The sequence below is a fragment of the Polypterus senegalus genome, chromosome 16, assembly GCF_016835505.1.
Source record: "Polypterus senegalus isolate Bchr_013 chromosome 16, ASM1683550v1, whole genome shotgun sequence".
Classification (NCBI taxonomy): Eukaryota; Metazoa; Chordata; class Cladistia; order Polypteriformes; family Polypteridae; genus Polypterus; species Polypterus senegalus.
In genome coordinates this window covers 28178927-28195193 of record NC_053169.1, presented here as the reverse complement: position 1 = coordinate 28195193, position 16267 = coordinate 28178927, and positions in this window count along the sequence as shown.

The window sequence follows — 16267 nt, the reverse complement described above, 5'->3', positions numbered from 1 at the left end:
CATGATGTCAACATGGGCCAACATTTGAAAGGAATATTTCCAACATCTTGTGGAATCCATGCTTGAATTGAGTCTGTGTTGAGAGCAAAAGGAGGTCTTAACCATTATTAGCCTAGTGTTCCTAATAATATGTTCAGTGAATGTACACTAATAGGGTTTGTATATAGTTGGTCTTAAACAATTTTACCAGCTTTATAAGTTAGTGACTCTAGAAACAAAAAGCGGTTTGTCTTATACAGCATCTGTTGGATTGGATTAAGTGCGCTTGAGAATATGTGTATGTATTTATGGCCAAGAGCACTGAATAAGCCACCAATCGCAAAAAGAGATCAATTAGGAAGTTAAACATGAAGTCAAACACACCCACACACTGTAGTAAGATACACATATGGACCACTGGCTGAAGGCAGCAGAACAGAGAAACACATAATGTTCAAAGTGATCCAAATACTAGAGAAAAACATAGCTACGTGTCTGGTTCGACTCTCATTTTTGAATACTTTGTGTCCTTGACATATTTGTCAGCTTTGCTTGCATATGAATAAGTTTTGACTCAATATTTTTTAAGTGTTTTTATGTCATTCTTTTTGATCACTACACTTGTGATGTATCAAGTGCATTTAAAGATGGAATGCTGCTGTAGCATAAAATTGTAGAATTTTAACTGAAAAAAGTGAAATAAAGGAGTACTCAAACAACAATGAAAAAGGCTTAAATAACACTACCCTTCTGACTTTTCCTATTCCCGAGTAACTCCAAGTACAAAAATATAGCTTTTCACATTTCTTTTAAAGAAACAAAACATAATAACACAAAAGCTAACTCAATCATTTTAATTTTAATTGAAGTGAATCTTCACCCAAACTAGCCAGTGTCACCTCAGGAGTCAAAGATAAGCAAAATTGTGTTCTTTGTCTTTAAACAGTTTCTGATTTGTGTGCAGAAGTAAACAAGACTGGAAAAAATGCATTTAGAGCAAAAGAGAACAAAAGATGCAAAAGGATTGTCAGTAGAGACATCTGTAACTGTCAATTATATCTGTAAATTAAATACGGCGTAGATTAAAGGAGGCTAAAATATATTGTTATCATGTGGACGAGCAAAAGGTACAGGTTTCTTTGCCGTAAAATGTACACTAAAGTTTAATATCTTTAATAACTGGTAAACCATTGGATTGCTGATAATCTGACAATAAATAATCTTGGCTGGAGCAAGGAGAAAAATATGCAACAAAGATTTAGATCAAGATTTCCTTTTGATGGATAACCAAAGAGGTAACGTTTCCTGGATTTCTGCCAGATTCCACTATTTTATTTTACAAATGTTTTGGAGGCCAGTAGATCTCTATAGGCTTATTTTTTAATGTACAGATATTTTGGATTCCAGATAAATGGTGTTACCATTGAGTCTAATGTCTTAAAGAAGGATTTGCTGATACATATAGAGGGATGCTCTTACAGGAGCTTTGGGAGAATGTTTATTTGAAAATACTGATTTGGTAAAATTAAGATGGAGATGCTTTTCATTGTGTTGTCAAAAAAGTGTTTAATAATAATCCCCATGAGTTTAAACTGTTCTGATACAGTCAGCAAAAGATGATGTAGCTTGGCCAGGCATGAAAGAGAATTCACTGGAAAAAATGTGCTTTTTAAAAATTAATTTTAAATCTAGAAATGTTATGAATTCCTTTAGCAAATTTCATACTTGTGACATACATGAATATAGGCCTGAGGCATAAAGCACCATATCATCAGCATAAACAGAGATTCTTTTGTGTAAACTGTTCTCTAATATCACTTTTACCTGTGACTGCTTCTGAAACTAGATAGCTAGTAGTTCAATAGCAATTGCAAAAAGCATTATTGATTATGAACGCCCTTGTCAGATGTAACATTCTAATTTGAAATAGTTCAAGTTTTTCTTATTAATTAATCCAGACTAAGGCTTCTGGGTTAGCATAAAGTAATTTAATCTCTGTAAATATATTGAGACCAATCCTAAATTTACACAATACAGTAAACAGATATCCTCATTTCAACACTGTCAAAGGCTTTGTCTGTACCCAAGACAGTAAGATATCCAGTTATTCAAATTCTATAGGCAACTATAATACATTAAACAAATGTTGAAGATTAGATTCTCGTTATCTGTCATTAAAAATTGTGATATTACAGAGGGAAACACTTTCTATATTAGCTAAAAATGTTGTCAAGATCTTAACATCATTATTTAGAAGAGAAATCGGTCTATGTAATGCACATTCTAGAAAGACTGTATTATTGTTTGGCAATACAGTAATTAACACTTTAAAAATTGTTAGCTGGATTTGGAATTTTGTCAGTCTTCAATGAACATTTGTAACAATAAGAGTGCTAAGTTTATATAGAATCACATTGAGTAGGTGTGTGTGGCCTTTTTTCTTTGCAATGAGTTTATGACATCTTGAATTTCAATGAACCTTAGAGGTTTAGCAAAAATGTTTATGCCGAGAGTATCAGGCTGTGGTGTTTGCATTTTATCAAGGGCATCCTTTTGAGCCTTACCTTGTTTACACCGAGAGGAATGTAACAATTTTTCTTAAATATTTTAATTATTTCTTTGTGCTTCCTCTCTTATTTCCTGCTATAGTTTAATCCCTATAATTACCTTCCAAACATCCTTTCTCCTTGTCCATATTGGTGATGACATGACTAAAACATACGTTAAATTCTATTTGTAGAGCCAACCTTTCCCTATAGAAAGCCTCCTTGTGTGATCTAACATATACCTGAACAGTTAGTCTGCAAGTTGTTGTTTTTTTGAGGTAAAAATTAATGTGGACCCTTGAAACTGCCTTCAATGTCTCCCACAGAAATCTCAAGGAAAGCATTGATCTCTAGGAGAAAAACTATTTTTGTGGATATGAATTTTATAAAGACCTCACCAGCTGGAATTTATGGATTAAGTCACAAGTTATAAATTGGATTTAAGGCACATAATGATGCTCCAAAATAAAAGCACAGTCAGACATAACAATAGTTTTTTATTTTGTTTTCAATACTTCAGTAACTAGTATGTATTGACAAAAGGAAACCTATTAAATTGAATTTAGATGTATTGTATATCAAGTTGTTTGAGGCCTATATAAGTCTGGATTTAATATACAATTAAAGTCTTCATCCTTTAAAGTTATGAGCATTTAAAATTTAAATTGATTACCGGATTCTATTGTTTCTGGTAGTTCCATAATTCTAAATTGAGCATGTTTTACATCCTGAAGATGCGTTTCAGACACTTTCATTTCATTCTTAGTTTTGTTCATTCTATTTTCTGTATTATCTTATTTTTTATGTTTCCTAGTAGAACAGTTATTAGAGTATACCTTACAACCTTGCATTTTCTAACTCTCCTCAATTTAGCATTCATTCCCTTCATATTTAGTCATATTGGTATAAATGCCAGGGTTACACTAGGTGTATTTTTCGGGGCTTTAGATAGCGATGATAACAAACCTACAGTACCTGGCTTTGCTTTGCAGAATGAATGTAATAAGCTCTCACTACCAGTTAGAGTGGCTGAGGACTAGGCTAGCTACTCCACCAGAAGCCAGCCTTGAGCCATCAGCAGTAGAAGACTTCAGCTGATGTGGCTTATGCATGTCTTGTCTTCATTGACATGTAACAGAAAATAATGCATAGACTTCAGTGGCTCTTTAAAGGCATTCTCTTTGTTATATTGACCTGGAGCCTCATGTGTAAAAATGTTGTGTACGCCCATTTCCATGCTCACATCACAATGTATAAAAACGTAATTTGGTGTAAAGCCCCACAAATTCTAACAGCAGTATCACCCCTTGCATACGCATGTTTCTGCTCGGTTTTGTAAACTGGCCGCACCCCGGGGTGGAAGCAGTGCTACTGTTTCTGTGTGGTCTCCTTTTCTTTTTTAGATTCACATCCCAGGAAGCTGGCTCCATTGAATACACTGAAATTAACTGCATATCGTTTATAAATTTAAGTCGCCTGATTGTAGTCAATCTGTAACAATATAAAGGTGTACAGAATGGCCAAACTATTCCAACTACCATGGCTGCTTTAGCATTGTTAGAGGTCATTGCAAATGGAAGAATTAGAAGAGAATACGTATTTAGAGATCATGCTGATTTCTTGGCACATGATGATGACTGGCTTCTAAGTCAGTTTAGATTTCCAAGAGCTATCTTCTTGAAGCTATGTGCTGACCTGGGGATGGCTTTACAAAGGCAGAATGTGAGAAAGTATGCTATCTGTTCCTTTGCAAGCTCTGCCCACTCTCAGTTTTTTAACCACAGGTGCTTTTCAGCATGAACTGGCTAACCGACCAGGTCTTTCTCAGTCATCACTGAGTAGTGCCATGCTAGCTGACATTTTATATTACCCCTTTGGTCAAAATTGTATGTTATCTGTACAATGTAACCATATAACATGGTTATTTAGGTGTCAGTGGGTACCCACTGAAGACGTGGTTTCTCACCCCACTTGCTAACCCACTGACTGAACAAGAGCTACGTTATAATGACCTCCACTCTCGGGCTCAGGTGGTAGTAAAAATGTACTGTAAGGCAGCTTAAGGGCCGCTGCCACTGCCTGGGTAAGACTGGTGAAGGGCTGCTGTATTGTCCACAGAAAGCGTATCACATTGTTGCAAGCATATAGTTTGTTGCATAATGAGGCACACATTCATGACTTGCCCGTACCTGAAGAAATGCTGTATGACGAACCTGATCTTGAACCACCAAATGATCGGCCACATCAGACAGTGTTACAACTTTGATTAAATGTAATTAACAGAATGTAAAAACAGGTAAGCAGATACATCTCTTATTTTTTAAACAATTCATTTAATTTGTGGTCAATATCACACCTTACTGTCTTTATATTCTCTAGATCATTGGCTACATCCCGTTGTGCATTGGCTACATCTCTTACTGCATCCACTAATGCATTTTGTGACTCATAAATAGCATCTGTCACCACAGGGCCAGATGATCACCCAGTGGTTTCCGAGGCATTGGTGTGTGAGCAGCAGGTGCCTGAAGATGTGGTCAGAACAGCAGCAACACCATCATCGCTTGGAGCCACGTCCCCGGCATGGGTGTCATCTATTGGAATATTGTCTGGAACTGAATAAACAATAATTAATACCGCATCTGCTGCCTGTTTGTTTGTCTTATTACGCATGCAAATTATTTACATGAGCATGGGTAATGGTAAGCAAAAAAGAAATTACAACTCACCGTCACCCGTGGTGATGTCAGAATCTCCCCGCCCCCACTGCTAAAATGCCGGTAACAATTGTGTCACCAATAATTGCAGCAATTTGCTGCTCAAACAGTATGAGCCCTGGGAGTTCACTACCTCCTCAAGTGGTGTTGATATTCAGATGGTGGGCTGCGACATTCCTTTCACAGTGACTTCGATGTCTGACAACTTCTTTTTTATTTCAGGCACAGTGCAATTTTCTGACCCTGAACTTTTAAGTGCATCCGCCATGCTATGCCACTCCATCAGTTTGCTTTTACTGCTTATTCCACTGCTTAAGCCACCAAATAGTACGTTGTCCTTGCCTCTACTTCATTTAGTAGGATCTCCATTTTGCATTCAGTTTTTTTTTCTCCCTGTACTTTTGCCATTGTCTTTTCACAAATCGGTAAATGTAACAGGCTGTTTATATTGATTTGCATATTCAGAGGGGCGTAATTCTGGGAGGAGTCGGGGTGGGGAGGCAGGCAAGTGCTTATGCATTATATTTCACGCTGACTGGGATTTATGGAGCAGAAGGTCATTAAAGTTTTATGCATCTGAATTTTTTATGCTTATGCACATTTACACTTTTGTCTCCATGCCATGTTTTAGTGTGAATTCTACACATGGCGTTATACATGAGGCCCCTGGTGTTCTGTACTTTCGGAATCCCACCAGGATCAATTGAACACATGTCATCTATAATAAAAAATAACTGTCAGTAAACCACTGTCTCATACATTCATGTACAACAGCAGACCAAAACAAATTTCTGACTACAAACTTCTGTATTCCAACTGCAGTCACTCAGCTTCTCAAATGTACTGTCAAGTACGGACAAATGTTCTCATTTGTCACACCCTGCTCTTCATCCTAGATAGATACCCAATTCTCCCTGGGCGTTCATACATGTAATAAGCAGAAATACAACTGTCCAAACTCTTACATTAGATAAACAGCAGCAATAGGTGAAATGTCAGCAATTCATGGTCAGGACACATCTTTGGTACACAGTAACAGTCAAATTCCTTCAGTATTTTGCTGTCCAAGAAGCCAGACTTCATCATAGCACTGGAATGCCTGCACACCTCTCTGAAGCTCTCAAGTTGATAATAATCACTTTTTGAGGTTTTTGACATTATGTCCTCAATGTTCAGCATAGTCATGGATAAAATACATGTACCAGTAAGACAGTTTAATTTGCCTGCTCAGCTGAATTGTACCATGACTTTTGTATTCTTTGTTAAAAAAATTATAGATTTCATTTGTGACATTTTATGCAAGAACTATTATTTTTATTTTGTTTACACAATGTGCTGATGACATCATGTTAGTGCTAATTTGTTCACTGTGAATTCTACCATTTTATAACAACACTGACCAAAAGCTGTTGTGTGACATCCTGGGCTGTTTCCTATAAGATGGTGGCTTCACTGATCCTGGTATTCAAGCTTTTGAATAGTAAAGAAACCTTTTACAATTTTTAGTGTTATTACTTTGTTAGAGATGTGTTTTTTCTAGCTTGTTTTTTTTAAATTATGCTGTGGTATTTTTTGTCAGTGATTTTTGATTAGCATGTCTAGTTTTTGGGATTTTTTCAGGCATTTTTGACTGACTATCTGGTTACAGATACCTGTGTTTCTTTTTTGACAGTTTCTTTGGCACGCTCCAGTGTCTATTGTATCTTTTGTTAAATAAACCTTTAACCAGTTAGCAATTGGGAGACTAAATTAGAAAATAGGACACTCTCTGCTGTCTCCGCTGTCTCAGCATGTGTGCATTTGCCGATTACTGATTCATTAAATTATTACCATTTTTAGAGCCCATGAACATTTTCCTGTTATGATGAAATTCTTTTCAGTCCTGTTCAACAAAGTCACACAGCTTGACCCTTTTATTATAGTTGCCAAAGGCCTTTTCTTTTCCAACAAACATCTTCACAGTGATGATTCACCTAATTTGTGATTTTAAGCCTAAAAGCCACAACAACTCATAATTTGCTCAAAAGCTGTAATTCTCACTTTCTTTGGCAAGGAGAAATATTTCATGTTACTCATTACACACATGCAGTGCTTCAGGAATTAACTGATGCTGACAAATGTGTACATGCCCATCATGTTATCATCCAGTTAATAATTATGATGCAGTTTTCTGGCTAAATATCACATGCCTGAAATGACCATTTTCACATAGCATTTTGGAATCTGTTGTTGATACTTTCCTGTTTTCCTATTTCTTGTTTCATGTCATGGCAGTCAGTTTGATCAGCTCTTAATAACCCCTTGACATACTCTGCTCTGCTTTGACACTTAGTGCCAATGCTACTTTGATCAATATTATTCTGCTAGCCACAAAATGAGAAATGTGGTGAACCCTTATCATTAATACCAGAAAACTACAAAATGTTCACATGATTTCCAAGGAAACTACAAAACACCATTTTACAGCTTGGAAAGACATAAAATCTTGCCATCATTCATTCTCAAATGTGAACTACTCCTTGCTGGGAGTAGGTGTAAGATGCTTACACCTTTTCCTAGTCAGACTTCTAGAGCAATTCCTAGGAGTAATTTTGAGGTGCTTGAAAATATGATACTGGTGTGTATTTGAGGGTGGTTGTTGTTGTTTGTTATAATATTTATTTATTTGTAGAACTTCTATAAAGAGTTACATTTTCCCTTTGAGACAAACAAAGATCTATCTATTTGTCTGTCTGTCTGTCTGCCGGTCTGTCTGTCTGTCCATGTTAGATGGTCATACTCTTTGCTTATTGCATGTACTTTATGCTATCTTCTTGTATTACGGCTGTCAAATGCTGATTCAACATGTGCCAGTTGCCATATGCCATGTGTACTATGAAATGTACAGTATAAGTTCTTTAATTTGTGCCTCATGCTGGTATGGCATCTCTTTCTTGGCCCTGAACTGTGGAGAAGACACATTGGCCTATGCTCGTATATGTGCACTGCAGTGAGATGGCACGTACAGACAGCCCACTAAGCATTCATGTACACTGTGTTTGATGGTCACTTTAATGAACACCTAGGGTAGGCCTGCACACTCTCTACCACACATTTGTAAAGGGGGCACTAAGTTGTGATATTCTCAACTAGGGACAGATGTGTATCCCTGCAAGTAGATTACAGGCATCATCTCTTTTTCTTCCATGAGGAGAAGACAAATTAAACATTTTTGATATTCCATGAAAACTTGAGTCCCATTTACTTTTACCAACATGTCATCACACTCCCCTGTCAAAAGTCACTTTGCAGCTCTGTAGAAATGCAGAAAACATGCAGTTTGGAAGACTTCCAAGACTTCATTTTGTTCAGTGGGAGGAAGCTGGCATGTTTCTTTATTCTTTGGACCCATTCAATGACCAAACACATCTCATCTCCCTTTCCATAAATTTACATGCAGAGTACTGAAAATGAGCAACAGTAGTTCTTCCATTCTAGGAGAAACAAACACTGTGTTAATATTCTTAACGTAATTTATAGTATAAGCAAATTTCAACAATAAGACCTCAAATCATATCTCTTCCACCATTACCTTCGCCTTGCATGTTCATCATTATTTCAAAAGGGTTTGCAATGTTCAATTTGGCATCACATTCATTATTCAAGGAAGCACTCATTTGTGCAGACTCTGACATTGATTCTGCTTATTTGTATTGTGCAGTAATTACATTTACCGCTATAGTATGTAATCTTGTGGGTCACTTTGCATTGTAAACATATTGGCTTTGCGTAACAGCTTGTGGATAAGCTGCATGAAATAAAGAGTAATTGATCTGTTTACGCTTTTAAGTATTAAAAGAAGATAATTTTTAATGGAGTGTTTATCTGGCAAATATCAGAGTACAAATATCAGAATTAAACAAATACAAATTTGCTACATTATAATACAAAAAACTTGACAAATGAAAAGAGACCCTTTAATCTTGATATCTCATCCAGATATATTTTACAGATGATCAAGATTCCTGCTTAAACTACATGACTTGGTATTTTGTAACAGACTAGTAATATTTGGCCCTGTAGACCTTGAAGAAAAGAGTCTCATGCACATCTCACAAAATGCAGCACCCCAGGTCATTCCACCAAGGTTGCTGCAATATCTTTCACAGCCATTCAGTGTCGTCACAGCTCATTTCCTGACAGACACACTTTCAGTTCTTTGGTCTTTTATGATTTTCTGTTGTACTCGAAGTGTATGACTGGCGTTTGCAGTGAAAACGATCAGTCAGACATTTCACTGTCAGCAGAGCTTGTTGCAGGTCTTTTTATGTCAGCAATGCTACATAAATGCACTCCTGATCTTTCCCTGTCAGTCACAATAATATCCAACTTCAGAGCCAGAGCACCATACGTCACCGCAGGTCTACACCAGCAGTTCTAGACCAGCACTTACAGGACAGAAGTTAACATTATGGGTTTGTATGGTTAGCGTGTAGCATAAATGGTGAAGGTTAGGAGTTAGTTTTGTTAAGGGTTAGGGTTTGGTGTGGTCAGCATGTCAATCAATTTGATTTGTGATGACCTATAAACGTCTATTGCTAAACTGCTTGTCTAGACATGCAGTGATGTCACTTCCACCGTGAAACTGCTGGCGTAGACCTGCGGTGAATGGTGCTATGGCTCTGCAGGTCGATACAACTTGTCAGTCACGGTACATGGCAGTACCGACGTTTGCAATGTAAAAGACACAAAGCCCAATATCATAGCCAAGGTAGCCCAAATGTCAGATTTATGGGTCATGTTATAAGTTCTTGATTCAGATCAAGATCAAGGTTAAGTGCCCAGTAGCTTGTGGGTTTTTGCATGACAGACATTTTACATATATAGATTCCAACAAGTCTTTTCATGGAGAAGTGTTTTCTGGAATCTGTCTTAAACGCACTTTCCCTTTATTGACTACCAGTGTCCTCTATGTAATTTACTATTTCATTGAAGAAATTCTTTTTAAACAACTCTATTGGTGCCTTGGAGAGTTTTGAAAATTTCGATTAGAACCACATGCAGCCATCTCTGCTCAAGATTAAAGAGAAGAGGACATACCATTTAGATGCACTTGCTTACTGGAAAGACCCACTCATTGTCTGTATGGAGTTTGCATGCTGTCGGCTTTCACTATGAACTAAGGTTAGGGTGACCAGGAAACTGTCCCAGTATGAGTGAGTGTGGTTGTGGGCATGAGTAGCTGTTTATCCAGTGCTGGTTGTTTCCTTCTGCGTAGTCCTGCTTTGGATAGAATTATTGAAATATCAAGAATAAATGAATGCAGGAATTGCGGGAAAATTTTAGTTTTCATAGGAGTGTTGCACTGGTGATTGATTAAAACCATGTCTCCCATGTACTGTATGGTTACAGGCTGTTTACACTGCAGCAATACAGTATCAAAATCCCTGTTCTGACAGCATCCAGCGCAAGGCAGAAACCAGTACAAGATGAGATAAAAGTCCATCATAGACACATACCTGCTCAAATAGGATCAGCTTTCAGTCTCCAATTAAACCTGCATTAAATTCAGTTTAGTTTATTGTCATTATGTCTCACAGTACAAGAAATGGTATTTGTTGTTTGTCCAGATGGTGGAGAAACACATTTGGGATGTGGGAGGAAACCAGAGCACCTGTAGACAACCGATGGAGTCACAGGCACCTCATACTCCTTTTTCCTTAATATATATATATTTTTCCATGTACTATTTATGTTTGTATACAAATCTGATTTTTTTTTTTAAATTTTGTTGTGTTTCTTCTTCTTCTTTTGGCTGCTCCCGTTAGGGGTCGCCACAGCAGATCATCTTCTTCCTTATCTTTCTGTCCTCTGCATCTTGTTCTGTTACACCCATCACCTGCATGTCCTCTCTCACCACATCCATAAACCTTCTCTTAGGCCTTCCTCTTTTTCTTTTCCCTGCCAGCTCTAACCTTAGCATCCTTCTCCCAATATACCCAGCATCTCTCCTCTGCACATGTCCAAACCAACGCAATCTCGCCTCTCTGACTTTGTTTCCCAACCGTCCAACTTGAGCTGATCCTCTAATGTCCTCATTTCTAATCCTGTCCATCCTCGTCACACCCAATGCAAATCTTATTGCACGTCTTATGAAATTTTGTTGTGTTTACACAAATCATTTCAACATTTTCATCTTTCTTCATATAAATGCATGCTTCTTTAATTATGCATAATTTTTAAGATTTTTAACTTGCTTGGTTAGGTTTATTATTTAAATCTTTTTTTAAATGTTTCTATTTTTGGTCATTTTATTAATAATGTTTTATGGTTTGGTACATACTCACATGAACTTGATTACTCATATTAATATTTCTGAAATAAAATATCGATCTTTCCAGCCATTCATTTTGTGAACCTTCTTAGTCTAAATTTTTTGACTTTACCATTTGTGCATTTTCTAGACATAACAAGCCAAGTGATTAGCCAGTTGATTTTGATTTACTTAATCTTCTTTGATGACGTGATCTTTTTCTCTTTTTTCGATTGTTTTCAACAAACATATTCATTTTTCTGCATTTTAATGCATATGTAATTTATATCACATAGTTTATTTCTTTCTTAATATTAGAAAAAAATAATTTTTATACAACACATTTCATTTTATAATGCAGCTCAAAGTGCTTCATTAAAAAGTGCAAAGACAAAAACAAACACCAGTAAAATATCTTACTCAAATTATATGTATAATAATGACATACTTTATAATAGCATGTCATGTCATTTTCTAGCCTGCTTAATCCAGATCTGGGTCATTGGGGGTGCTGGAGCCAGTGCCAACCAGCATAGGGAGTAAGGCAGGAACAAACCCTGGACAGGGTGTCAGTCCATCACACAGCAAACACATACACACTGTGGTAGATAGGGGATGCTCTCGCTCCCTTAAACCCCTGTCCACGACTCCAGACACCAGGTAAAAGTCCAAATATTGACTTTATTCAATCTCCACAGTGCACAACGCACACTCTCCACCACTTTACTCATAAATTAACAATACACAATCAATAAACAATCCTTCACTCACAGACGCATTGCCACCCTTCCACCCAGCTCAGCTCACCATCTGGGAGCTCCCATAGTCTTTTTATATCTCCTGACATGGAAGTGTTCTCCATCCCCAGTCCATGTGACTCTCAATCACTTCCAGGTCAGGTACTTTTCTTCACCCCGGAAGCACGTCATTCCTCTTGCCCATGTGTGCTTCCGGGGCGTAGGGAAAATAGCCATTATTCCTCCCTGCAGCGTCCCCTAGTGGCCCCCATGGCATCCAGCAGGGCTGCGCATAAAAACTGCATTGTCCATGATGCCCTGCTGGTCTTCTGTGGACCTCCATACTGCAAGGAGGGCTCCACCTGGCGGCTTGGGGGTATTGGCCGGGATAAATGGCCGGCCATCCATCACAACACATACACTCACACACACCAAACACACAAGGGCCAATTTAGGATTGCCAGTTCACCTAGGCTGCATGCCTTTGGATGATGGGAGGAAATCAGAACACACAAAGGAAGCCCATGCAGATAAAGGGAGAGCATGCAAAGTCCATGCAGCGAGGTCCCGGGGCTTAACTCTTGTCTCCTTACTGAGAAGCAGCAGTGCCACCACTGCGCCACCGTGCTGCTCTGTATAATAACACTGTCAAAGCTACAGGAGCCAGATTCTGTATTGGCAGCAGTGAGCATAATTATAACAATAAAAATAATAATAATTAGAAAAAAAATCATAAATCGATTCAATTTATTAAGTAACTTAAAAGTTAAAACTATTACCTATTTATCCTGTAAATACTAATATATTGATTTGTTTATTATATTACAATGGCTATGATCAGACAACTATAATGATATTCAGGTGGAAAACATCCAATACAGAGGATAATTAAATAATATGACATAACAACCAGGAGATTTTTGAGTGTTTTTAAAGAAAGGCATTGCATAGTCGATAAATAGGCAGGGGTCTAAAGCAGAACAGATAGTATCAGTGACAAAACAAAATATTAACCGGGAATCTTTAGTCAAAATATAACAAGCAGACAGTTTTAGCTGTTAATATTAGAGTTGTTAGCGCTAATTATTACTAAAACCAAAAAAGTGCTGTTTTAATTTTTAAATTAATCCCAAAGCTAGGGTGCCAGAGCCTGCACACCATCAGCTTAATAGTCTCTTTTTAAATGACTTTTCATAGGAATTGATTCATGAACAGAATTCTGCACAGCCATTATTGGGTCCATTCTGGCCTCCTCAGTACTCCTCTGGTTGGGTGCTACCTCTTGTCCGGCTAAGACCAGTCTGCAGCATCGTCCGAGCCTGTGAAAAGATCATAGGCTGCACCTTTCCTCACATTCAAGTCCTATATGAGTTCAAGGTAAGGAAGCAGACCGCAAAAGTCATCGCTGATCCGACTCAACCAGGGTATCACAGATTCCAAAGACTTCACATCTTTGTGTAGTGAGAGCGAAAACACCATGTCACCTATACAGTTATTCTGACTAATCAGGTCTGAGCTTCTAATCAATATCTATGTATACTGTCACACTAGACTTCCCAAAATTTTTAATCCTACTATCTCTTTTTATTTTTTGTATTGCCTATGTATGATGCATTATATTTTATTATTTTACATTTAATCTTTTTACATTTATCTTTTGTGTTCTGTGTTGTCCTTGTATGTTGTATTATGAAGAAAAAATTCTTAGTACACATTAGTGTACCTGGCCAATAAAGTCAATTATGATTCTGAATGAACCAAATCAATAGCGCTCAACAGGAATGCTAAAGTGCATGCTTGTCCTGAGTGATGTCATGAGTGTCTTTTGTTTCACTGACGCTGGTAGATATCTAAAGTGCTTGCACAAGAACTGCCCAAATCATGAGTCTCAACTCGCTTCACTTACGATTGTTCTGAGTTCAAATAATATCAATACCGGTGAACAAAAACTTTTATATTAGAAAGTGTTAATAGTTTTGTTTTGTACAGTTCATTGTTGGAATTGTTTTAAGCTGCATATTTAAATAACATTAAAACAAATATGTTTCTGTTCTTTTATACATTCAACAAATTACTCACACAAAACTGAACCTTATAAACATATCATTCTAATTTCTAACCGTTATTTACTTTTACCCTCAGACGGAAAAGGGTGGAGTGCCCTCTCAGGGTTGGAGGCGAGATCCTGCCTCAAGTGGAGGAGTTCAAGTTTCTTGGGGTCTTGTTCACGAGTGAGAAAAGAATGGAGCGTGAGATCGACAGGCGGATCGGTGCGGCATCCTCAGTGATGTGGGCTCTGCATCAGTCTTTCATGGTGAAAAAGGAGCTGAGCCGTAAGGCAAAGTTCTCAATTTACCAGTCGATCTACGCTCCTACCCTCACCTATGGTCATGAGCTATGGGTAGTGACCAAAAGAACGAGATCACGAATACAAGCAGCTGAAATGAGTTTCCACCGCAGGGTGTCTGGGCTTTCCCTTAAAGATAGGGTGAGAAGCTCAGTCATCCGGGTGGGGCTCAGAGTAGAGTCGCTGCTCCTCCGCATCGAGAGGAGTCAGATGAGGTAGCTCAGGCATCTGAACAGGATACCCCTGGACACCTCCCTGGTGAGGTGTTCCGGGCACGTCCAATTGAGAGGAGGCCCCGGGCTGGAGGGACTATGTCTCTCGGCTGGCCTGGAAACACCTTGGGATTCTCCTGGAAGAGCTAGAAGAAGTGGCCGGGGAGAGGGAAATCTGGGCCTCTCTACTCAAGCTGCTGCCCCCGCGACCCAACCTCAGATAAGCAGAAGAAGATGGATGGAAGGATGGATATTTACTTTCAACTTTACTTTAGCACACACTTTTTTACAGCTCATTAATCACTGATACTCATGTATTATTATCTGATTCTTCTGAGTTCAAACTGAATAATTAGCCAAGAATCAGCAATTAGGTTATCTCTCTAGGTCTCCTCCATACTTTCTTTTCTTCACTTTCAGGTACTGCCTTTGTAAGTCACACTCTTGGCTCACGCTCCAATTTACTCCTCCATTCATTTTCTACCCCAAAAAGGCAGTTATGTTTTACCATATCTTTGAGCAAATAAACCTTGCCAAATCCTCCCTACACCACAGAAATCAATCCATTACCATCCATATAAGACAAATTCTTCTAATGTAATATAAAGCACCAAAATATAAGAAACTCAATCAGATTCACCATTCACATTTTATGAAGTGTCTGCAGAAGATTAATCTTTATATTCCACACTCGCACATCCTCACCATACCATCCAGAAAATAAAGAAATAACAATATCCTCTCCAAAGTCTGATTTATCAGTTGAATAGAGAACTAATATGAAAACATATTCGCTGATGACTGAGAGACGCAGTTTATCTGTCAGTCACAGAAAACAGACACTCAACATCTGAAATGGACAGACTTATTTCATGCTGTTCTGCCTTCTGAATTATTTCATCAATGTCACATTTGAGAGGCACTGAATGTGCAGTTTGTGTCCCTTTATTACATTTCTCACTCAAGTCAGGCTTACAATATATAGTGACAAATTTTTATTACTTTCTAAAGCAGCCATACGTACAGGTAATGATGGTGGATTGTATTTGGCACTGAGAGTGGATTACTTTTTGAATGTACACATTTTGAAAGGTACAGCAATTTTCACAAATGCAGAAATGAGCCTGCTTACTGCATTATTAATAATGACATGCACCACTTTGGTAAAATTAGCTGGACTAGCCAAACAAAGAAAAGGTGAGTGTTATTTAACTGGACAGTGTCATTAAAACAAACATGTTTAGTCTTTCTTCTGGATATATTATCTCTGTCACTAACTGCTGTGATCCTAAAGGTTTGCACTTGACGTGGTGAATAGCAGATAGACATTGCCTTCTGCTGCAGGAGCGTGCAGCAGGAATATTAATAAACAGCTGCTACTGTAGCGTTCCATGTGGTCCAAAAAGCACAACCACCCACAGGGGTGTCACAGCAGGT